Here is a 10,530-nt window from a genome sequence, read left to right on the forward strand (position 1 = left end):
GGTACCTTTAACTTTCTGACTTATTAAACATATCCAGCTGATGTACTCTGTTAGAGCAGAGTCCTAGATTACTGTTAGCCTGCGTACACACAGGGACAATGCAATGTTTGAACAGCTTCTAATATTTTTGTCTCCTCTATCTGTGTATGATTAATCTCCAAAGAATACGGATGCTGTGAAAAGTTTGTAGTGACATAAGCTACGTTAAAAAAAAAGAGTTTTTCTTGGGCATATTATATGTTTCTTTTCTTTCTTAGACTCTCACAAAATTGTCTATTTAAAGAATGGGTGATTTTAAAAGTTGAACTGCCACTGGAAAGAATGTCCCTGTCTATGCAAGGGTGTAAGAACTTGACATGTTCATTTATTTTCTACTTGAAAATTGTTATACTTGGTCAAGACTAAAAAAGATAAAAATAATTCTGAGCATGGCTTTCAGGTTTTAGAACTATCCAAGAAGAGCAAAAATGAAGAATAGACAAAAGAAGTTCTAATATATAGTGCTACAAATAATGACTTTCAAAATACATATGAAGCAAAATGAATTTCTTTAATTTACCAAATTTACTTATTAGTATGTGCCTGTCATTGTGTTCAGAGCTATAGAAGCATTAAGATTTCTGCTTGTAGGACTTTTTTTTTTTAAAGGAGAGAGTGAAAAATTAAACAAATAAAATATGCAGTTGTTTTAAACTGTTGTAGTATAGCCTATGGCGGAAGCAAAAACTTACAAGGGGAGACCACTGCTGGGGGGTGCTGGTGAGGAGAGATAGCCCCAGAAAATGGGACAAATTATCAGTGGTGGTAGAGACTCTGATGAGAAATATAAAGGACTACAGAAGCAGGATATCAGTGTTTTCGGATCTTCAGAAATTCCAGGGTCAGCAGTTTCTACCCCCAGCATGTCCATCTTCCAGAAGGCTATTGTGGGCCTCCAACAGACATGGAGAGGCTTTCAGCAGCCAGCCTCAGGGAGGACGTGTTTACAGGTGTTGCAAGTAGCGAAGTGACTGAAATATCCTTGTTTTACTGCTGTTACAGCCTGGAAGGGAAGGCAAAGACCCAGAGCTGGACCCTGGCTGAGCTGTGAGAATGTGTGCCCACTGCTTGTTGAGTAGTTCAGCCGTTGCAGCTGCTATTTTGAGTGTCACTGGTCTTATGATGTTCTGGGGCATCTCAGCAGCTCTTCTGAGCATCTCCTTTGTATCTTCTGCCATCTTCATGGGCTGGATCCTGGCCTACAATCTGAGTGCCACATGCTCTAGGCTTTCAGTGGCAGGTAGACACCATCTTAGGCAAGTAGTAGCATTTAGATTTGATAGATGGAACTGAGAAGTTTGCCATGAACTTTGAAGTCAGGAGCCTGTTTATGAGGAGAGCACAGAAGCCAACTACCCCAGGCTGATGCTATCTATCTTAGACTCTATCTCAGATTATTATAAGCACTTTTTTAAATGATACTCAGCTAGAGTGAAAAATGAATTACCACATCAAAATCAGCTCTTTTTGTGTCTAATATCCAAGCCTCTTCTTTTTACATATTCTTCTTAAATGCAACTAAAATTGAATAGAGTCCAATACCAAATTTATGAGTACATATCTTTTAGATGGGTACCAAATTTGTACTTCCTGACTATACAATACCTATTTATTCCAATGTATATAACAATACATTAAATCTATTTTAAAATAGTAGGTAATCATGACAATGACTAGGATCTTTTATCTCTTTTATTGAAAATTAACTCTAAATGCCCCTAATAATTTTACTAAACATAATCTCACCAGTTTGCCTTGCATAACATACTACTATATTTTCATACTTTAAACACACATAACCCATGATAGCTATGCTCTGTGGAACATGGCACTGAAACAGAGAACTTAAACTAATACTCTAACAATTATTTGTTTTCATTTTTGTAAAAAAAATATTTATTCATACAGAACTGGGGTACAGGCCAGAGGGGCAGGGGGGTGAGAAGATTTACCAGAGACAGAGTGGGAGCAGAACAGGCAGATGGAGGAGGTACACTGCTGAGGCAGGTCAGGAGCAGTCTGCTACACCATGTGGATCACCTCTAGGCCTGGGGATGGAACTTACACTGAAGTGGCTGTGGCCAGCTTGCAGTGCTGCACTTTAACCCGCTGCACCACTAGGAAGGGCCTGATTTATTTTCTTATATGGACATGCAGAATAGAGATCATGGGGAGGGAAGGTAAGGGTAGGTAATGTCAGTGAAAAATAACTTTGCATAAGTGAATGTAAAATATTTTTTTCTTATTTTCTCGAATAACTTAAAGTGTTATCTTAGTGAATGGCAGACCTGGGAAAATGAACATTAAAACACACTAAGTAGAACAAAATGCCTTTTTCTTCTTCAGAAACAACTAACTTGCTCCACACCAAGCTAAGACTTTATACCCTGGGGAAATCAAGTGAAATTCTGACACAGAATTTCCAGTAAGTAAGAGTTAAAAAAATAAGAGTGGGAATAGGTTACCTTTGTAGATGATGCAGTTTCAGTTGGATGTATTTGTTGTCAAGTGTGTTTATTCAATTAAGTAAACTAGTAGTATTTTACTTCATGTAAGAAATGCAATGGATATTTTCCAAGTACATGTGATCTGACTGCCACTAGATTAAGAGGAACCATTTTAAGAGAAGGAAGTTTTTCATTATCCTCTGCCTTGCCTAGCTGATAGTAGATAAGCAAGTTAAGCATTCTAAACACCAAACTCTAGGCCCCCCCTTTTTTTTTTTACACTCTTCATTCTTCTTTGTAAGCATTCATTGACAATAAGATTGTCATTATCATTTAGTCAATACCAAGTGCTAGAGACATACATATTTCAAGTTAAAACATTATTTTACCACTGGAGGTAAAAGCACTCTTTGGGGAGAGACAAAGATCCTGAAGGGACACAAAAATGTCTTAATTTCCATTTAACATTTCAGCTACCTTTATTTTACTGGAAAAGTATCTAAAAACTCTCATTGATGAGAACCTCTCTCACAAGTTCAGGGTCTGGCCACCTACTTCTCAAATGCAAACAAAAGGCCCTTTGGTGCTGTAGAAAATAAAGTAGTTATTCTAGAGGAGGAGGGAAGGTATCCGGTTACCACATGGGTATAAAGTGGAGCCGCTGTTGCAGGAGCTCCTGTAACCCAGTGGGGTTGGTAAGGCTTGCTGCATCTGGACCTGAGGGCTGTGGCACTCCAGGGCAAAGTCTTTCCAAATCTTGTCACTGCCACTGGAGTGGCAGGGAGCAGCAGGAGGCCCGCTGAGGTTGAGGTCAAGGCCCCATGTTCCATTAAGCCTGCAAGTTGACTGCCATACACAGCAGCTGCTCTGAGGACAAAGAGTGTAGACCTACAAGCTCTGCTCCCTATGAAAGCCTCATCTCTTCCCCCTTCCTAACACCTCCCTTCATTCAAATCATTGTACAGGCATCGTCCATCTAGCCAGTGCAGTGCCAAACACCAGGGCACAGTGTACATACCTGCATCAGGATTTTCAGCCAGCTTCGAGGCCCTACTACCAGCCAGAAAGCCTTGGGAAGTAGGATTCTGCTGGCCCAGGGTTCTTTAACATACTCAGTTTAAAAATACCTGTTAGATTAACAATGTTTGTGAAGACACTAAATTTCATTAATCAAATTTCATTTGCTCATTCTGATTAAGATGACTCTTTAGGGGTCCTCCCTGGTGGCTCAGCAGGTAAGGACACAGCACTGCAAGCTGGCCACAACCGCTTAAGTGTGAGTTTGATCCCTGCCCCAGAGTTGACCCACATGGCACGACAGACCTCTCCTGACCGGCCTGCTGCTCCCCTCAGCAATGTACTTCTTCCATCTGCCTGTTCTGCTCCCCACTCTGTCTCTGGTGAAGCCTCTCACTGTCCCTGCACCACTGGCTTTTGTCACCGTTTTTTATGCATAAAGAAAGAAATCTTTAAAAAAAAATACTCTAAATTTTCATTTCAAGAATAGCACTTTAATCCTAAATGTGGGGGTAGATAATTTGCATCACAGAAATAGACTTGCTTCCTAAAACTATTTTCTTCTTTTCTGAATATCTGCAAGAATTGAAGATGGGTAAACTTTAAATTATTTGGGGAGCCATGCCTGTTTCTGTAGATTTCATTGATACTATTCTTCAAATAATTTGGGTTGTATTCACTGAAATTTACCCATTCAACAAAAAAAAAATTGTAACATACTTTAAATCTAGGAGAGGATTTCTAATATAAGATAGTATTTAAGATTATTGCACTCTAATAAAATAAGTCCATACTACTACCCATTCATCTATAGTTAAAACCTCAGTAATCACAAGAGTAGAACCAGTTGAAAAACAAGAAATGACATATATTTTTATACTTTTCCTGAGAGCTGCCAATAGATCCTAGTTAAATGAGGTAAAGCCCCATTTGATAAGACTCCATGATAAAGGTGTTGATTACACCTTTGACTCCATTAATATTTGAAGAGGAAGTTTAGGTCTCCAAAAGATAAGAAAGAAAAGAATGTCATCCAAATCCTATGATTCTTCTTTTTGTAATGAAGAATACACAAAAGTGGAGAACAAGAAAGAAGCTAGAGATGTCTACATTCTGCTGTTTGTTTACCCTAATCAGCATTTGATTCCATTTTTTCCTTTTTTCTTAAGTCATTGTTTTTAATTTAGTGCACAAGAGAGAAATCTTGGAAACTCAAACAGTCCACCTAGTGCCACTGAAAATTTGGTATTTCAATCTACCAAGGCTCAAATTTTGCAAAAGTAAGTCTATAAATTTTGCTAAAGCTTACTTTTAGGCCTGATTTCTGTTCTTCCACCTTTTTTTTTTAAAGCTAGTTAAGAATTTCTTCACATTTCCTTCTTTTTTGCCCTAACCAATTCATTTTTTCCTAATAAAAATTCAGTTTCAGATATCACTAAGTTTTTATAGGTACTGATACACAATTTAGAAGTTTTTCAATTCAAATAGCAACTCACCCAACCAGTAAACATTTTTTAATAACTTAACCAAGATCCAAATGAGATTATTCCTAGCATAAGAAATGACAAGAAAAAAAAAAGGCGGGGGTAACTCTGGGCTGTTAAGCTTTTCTCATACAGTCAGAAGATAGCTCACCTTTTGGACACTTTTTGGCTTTCAAGACTCCCTTAGTAGTTACCTTTATCTTATAGAGACTCCAGGTACCTTTATCTGAACCTCACTACTGGGAAAATAGCAAACATAAAATGACCAGGACCTAGAGCCCTAATTTCTTACACCCAGGACAGAACAGTAACTTAAAAGAACTGTTACAAGAACATCAACTTGGAAATCTTTAACAATACACTAAGACAGAATGCTGCAGTTCCTACTTAGCTGTCTAGGTAATGCACACCTGCATATACACCCTCTGACCGACAGAGGCCAAAGAGACCAACCACCAAAAACCCCTCACTGTTATAGTCATATAAGTCAGCAGGTAACACATAACATGAACAAAACACAGTATTGAAAATGTAGTTTCAAGATGAACAAGAGAGTAGGCAGATCTCACTTCTCAAAATACTATTCAAAAAAAGAAAGTCCACAAAATAAAAGGTAGACCAAAGGACTGGGGAGATAACACTTTCTTTCAGGGAAGAGAGTCAAAACTCCAGGCAAAGAAAAAGCCAATGAATCAAACAATAAGGTGGGCAAAGTCCTTAAAGTTAAAAAGTAGCTAGTAGATTTCACATTCCAAACGATTTGGGACAGAAAAGTCCACTGAAATCAGCAATGATGTTAGAAATCAAAGTCTGAAGAGACAACATAGAAAAAAAAAATACCTTCTTGAAGAAGCCAGTATCAAAAGGACAGAATCTTTTAAAGCCCAAAATCCTAGAAACAATACCAATGAACCACTTCACCCCAAATATTTTCTCTTCCCCAATCGTACATTTAGAGGAAGAATAAATATCTCTATCACTTGCTTTCTGTTAAGACTTCTGCAGGGGGGTCAATCAAGAGTCTGACCTGGTTAAGTTTTTTTGTTGTTGTTGTTGTTTGTTTTTTTTGCTCGTCAGTCTATGCAGAAGTTTATTAGCTCTTCCTAGGCATCCCTCCTGGTGAACAAGCAACATTCAGATACGTGACAAGCCTCTGCGCTCACTGGACATATTGTTGGGATCCAAAGGAGAGCTTTCTGTTCCTCTCTGGGTTTTTCTAGATGGACAACTAATCAAATAAGCATCAGATAGGTTGTTAAAAGAAAAACAATGTTTGCTAACATGTAGATCTCCTTATATGTGGGGGACCAACAAGACTGGGAAACTCATCAATGTGGCTGCAGACACCATTTTATCTTATTTATTTAAAAAAATTAAGATTACCTATGCATGCAGAGCTGGATACAGGGTTGAGGTGCAGGAGTGGTGAGAAGATTCACCAGAGACAATGTGAGGAGCACAGTAGCCAGATTGATGAAGTACATGAGACAGGAGAGGTCTGCTACGCCATGTGGTCACTCCCTGACCTGGGATCGAACTCGCACTGAGGCAGCTGCTGCTGGCTTCATAATGCTGTGTTTTAACCCATTGCACCACCAGGGAGGGCCCCAGATACTATTTTAAATAACTTAACTAAGAGAATGTTGAGGGGGAGAAAGCAAAAGGCTAGTTAGAAAGGCTGCCAGGGAAAGGCATAGTAAACAAAGGCATGACTGCTATGCAAATTTGAGTTATATCTTTTCCTTTGAAAATATCTAAGGAAATTAGGACTTCTGGTTCAGGGACAGTAGAGTTGGAGTACATCCATAACAAAGCGAGCTTTTCCTTTCCACTTATAAATGTCTCTTTCAAAAGGGTGACCTCCACCATCCTTCAAAGTTCCTCCTAAGAAATAAACCTTCTGTCAAAAAGTGATATTTAGAGGTAGCAGGTTTGCTTTATATAATACAAAATTGTCGTTTTCCTTAAAATTCCACATTTTTTTTATCAGGGTAGGTCATCTCTTTTTCTGAGTGTTTAACATCATGAAGGAAGTGCTTGATAATGGTGACATGTGACTCATCTTAGATCTTAAACTGTTACCTGGCAACTCTGTTCATTTGTTTCTTCAGAGAGAGAAACCAAAGTATTGAATTGGGATATAATATGCCATCTTAACAAGAAGAATGTTCAGACTGAGGTACATGTAAGGTAGAGAACAGCAGCTAAAATACTAACAAAATTAATGTAGGAGCCCAGCAAGGTAGCGTGCTATAGAATCAATATACAAAATCAACAGATCTCCAATTAATTCTAAATAATGAGACAGGATGGTTCGTGAGCAATTTTTTGTTCACAGATATCAAAAAATATCAAAAAATAGCACCTAGAAATAATGTTATCAAGTTATGTGTGAAGTCTCTATGAAGTGATGACAGTTCATTTAAGAATAAGTCCTAAAAATATGCATTAAAATGCCATAGTTATGAATGGAAAGGAGTATTATCTTAGAGATTTCAGTTCCCTCTAAATGTGAGTGGCAAAAAGGACTGATCTGCTGTCTGCACAATGCTCAACAAACCCTGCCAGCCAGGGGCTATATTCACTTGGAGGAAGACTTTCTTTTTTATTTGCAATGAAGGCTTGTGGTGTCTCCCAGTGGTCTTGATGAAGGAAAAGGCTATAAATAGACAATTGATGGACATATAAAACAGCTCTATACAAGCTGCCTATACAGAGGTTTTCACTGTACTTACAATTTTTAGAGAAATGAGTTAAACATGTAATCAAAGACATGATAAAACTAAGAAACCTGGTAAGAAGTGATCCGTAGTACCATGTATTTATGTTAGAATAGCATAATTTAAATAATATATATAAAGTTGATATAGGCAAAAATAGTAAATGTTGAAGATATGGGTTTTTGTTGATGGCTTCATATTCTCTGGTTACACACAGAATATATATTTTTACAATATATATTTTAAAAATTTTTAAAGTTAAACCATGCTTTCTGTAATGGTTTCACCAGTTCAGATATCCACCAACAGTGCAATAATGTTCCTTTTCCTACACACTCTCTTTAGCATTTGTGGGGAGATGTTTTAATATCTGTCATTCTTACAGTTGTGATCTGTAATTATATTTGTGCTTGTATGTTGTGTAGAACTGGGGTGTAGGAAAAGTGCAAGTTGAGAGAGATTCACTAGGGCTAAAATGGGGAGAACGAACAGGCACGAAGTAAATGAAGTATATTCCAATATTTGTGCCTGTTCAATAGAAGTATATTCTTTACTGAAATACACTACTAAGGAGAGCAGTGGGTGAGAAGAGAGGTCTGCTGTGACATGTGTGGGTTTCTTTTATTTACTGAGATTTACTTATCAATAAATTCTTAAATTGAGTAAAAGAATAGAAAGAAGGAAAGCTAAGATTATTTATAATTTTAACGGCCTCTGTAATAAAGTGTTAGAATTATCTCCTCTTATCAGATTTTCTGTTACTTACATTGACAGCATAAAACTCATTCTTATATATTCATAGATTATCTATAAACATGGAAATGTTCCTTTCAATTTTATAAAGAATAAACGTGGTATTCTCAGGAACATAAAAAAACAGTTAGCTTTGTTATGCCTTAAGAAATTTCATAGAGCTACTTCTTAAATGTGGAAGATAAGAAAGCAAAGGATATGAAAATGTTAGCACTTAGTTTATTTTCAAATGCAGATATTTTGCCAGATTCATTTCATTTCTAAATCTCATCTCTTAAGTAAATTGATTTTGTTTCTTTGCTTGTCTAGTCTAGATAATAAGAAGTACCTAGCTATTAATTGAGATATGTTAGCAGCTATTAGAGGGAGAAAGACATAGATTAATTTATTTTCTTCAGAAAGAAAATAGAGAATACTATTTCTCTCACCAAATTACATAAATATATAAATTATTTAATTGATTTATTGGTTTTCTTAGGTTAATATTTTCAGAAAATGACATTAGATGCATCTTCTATTGAAAACCTGAAAGGATTATGTTCTAAAATTAAATATTAGAAAAGTATTTATTAATAGAAGAAATCATTTTCAAAAATCACACATGAATGCAAGATATGAATTCTAAAGCAAAGTAAATGCCCTGGAGCTGCCCATCAGCCATCCCACCCAGGTTTGAAGGTCACTGTTGCTGGCTATTTGGCTAAATTTCAAATCAATTTGAGCCCTGATCAGTCACTCAGAACTGACCCACACAGATGGGCAGCCATGTGGTGCTCCGGTGCATATTAATCAGAAGATTCCACTACTCCAAAATGGAATAGATCAGCTCTTTAAAATAAAACTGTGTGGGACAAAATGTAGAGAGCTTGAGTAAATGTTTGAGTGCCAAACATTTGTGAGGCTTTGCACCTTCACTCTACATTCTGGTGCCTTCTTACCTGTAGGGAGTAGAGATCCAATGTAAGTCATTTTTTCCCATGAGTTAAAGTATTCAAGGAATAAAACATTGGCTCAAGTAATTTACAGATTCTCAGTTTGGTAGAATACAAGGCATTTTATTGATTCTCTTTAGTGGAATATACTTCATTTACTTCGTGCCTGACCTTTGGTTCTGGGTACTTTAGGGACATGGAGAACTGGGAATGTGTAGTGAAGTATAAATGCACATGGCTTTGAGGATTTAATTTCATTTTTAACCTAAATTTTAAAACTTTACATTGGGTTCCTCACGGAGCGGAGACGGCAAATGGCGGACTTCGATACCTACGATCATCGGGCCTGCAGCAGCTTCGGCGGCGGCAGAGGGTCCCGCGGCAGTGCTGGTGGCCATGGTGCCCGTAGCCAGAAGGAAGTGCCCACAGAGCCCCCCACCCCCAACAGCATATGTAGGAAATCTACCCTTTAATACGGTTCAGGGCGACATAGATGCTATCTTTAAGGATCTCAGCATAAGGAATGTACTACGGCTAGTCAGAGACAAAGACACAGAGAAATTTAAAGGATTCTGCTATGTAGAATTTGATGAGGTGGATTCCCTTAAGGAAGCTTTGACTTATGATGGTGCACTCTTGGGTGATAGGTCACTTCATGTGGACATTGCAGAAGGCAGAAAACAGGGTAAAGATGGCTTTGGATTCAGGAAAGGTGGACCAGATGACAGAGGAGTGGGTGGCTCTCGAGAATCTAGAGGTGGATGGGATTCCCGGGATGACTTCAATTCCAGCTTCAGGGAGGAAGTCGCCCAGGTGACCGGCGAACCGGTCCCCCAGTGGGGAGTCGTTTCAGAGATGGTCCTCCCCTTCGAGGGTCCAACATGGATTTCAGAGAACCAGCAGAAGAGGAAAGAGCACAGAGACCATGGCTCCAGCTTAAACCTCGGACAGTTGCAACACCCCTCAATCAAGTAGCCAACCCCAACTCTGCTATCTCCGGGGGAGCCAGACCCAGAGAGGAAGTCTTTCACAAGGAGCAAGAATGAACTTTTGGGTGGGAGGGAATGGGTGTGGGGGAGCCTGAGCAAGAGCACAGCTGGCCAGCCCCAGACTGGCAGCCCTGCAGTTACCATTCCTG

The 10,530-nt window shown here is 38.3% G+C and overlaps 2 pseudogenes across 1 annotated transcript; both read left to right on the plus strand.

Annotated features, from left to right (window-relative positions):
• Positions 1-9,686: 9,686 nt before the first annotated feature.
• LOC101623381 lies at positions 9,687-10,438 on the plus strand (annotated as a pseudogene). Its single transcript, XR_193487.1, has one exon. The product of XR_193487.1 is annotated as a eukaryotic translation initiation factor 4H pseudogene (transcript).
• An 18-nt stretch (positions 10,439-10,456) lies between these two features.
• LOC101633003 overlaps positions 10,457-10,530 on the plus strand; it is an 800-nt pseudogene continuing 726 nt past the window's right edge.

Source organism: Condylura cristata, unplaced genomic scaffold, assembly GCF_000260355.1.
Source record: "Condylura cristata isolate star-nosed mole 26May11 unplaced genomic scaffold, ConCri1.0 scaffold00002, whole genome shotgun sequence".
Lineage (NCBI taxonomy): Eukaryota > Metazoa > Chordata > Mammalia > Eulipotyphla > Talpidae > Condylura > Condylura cristata.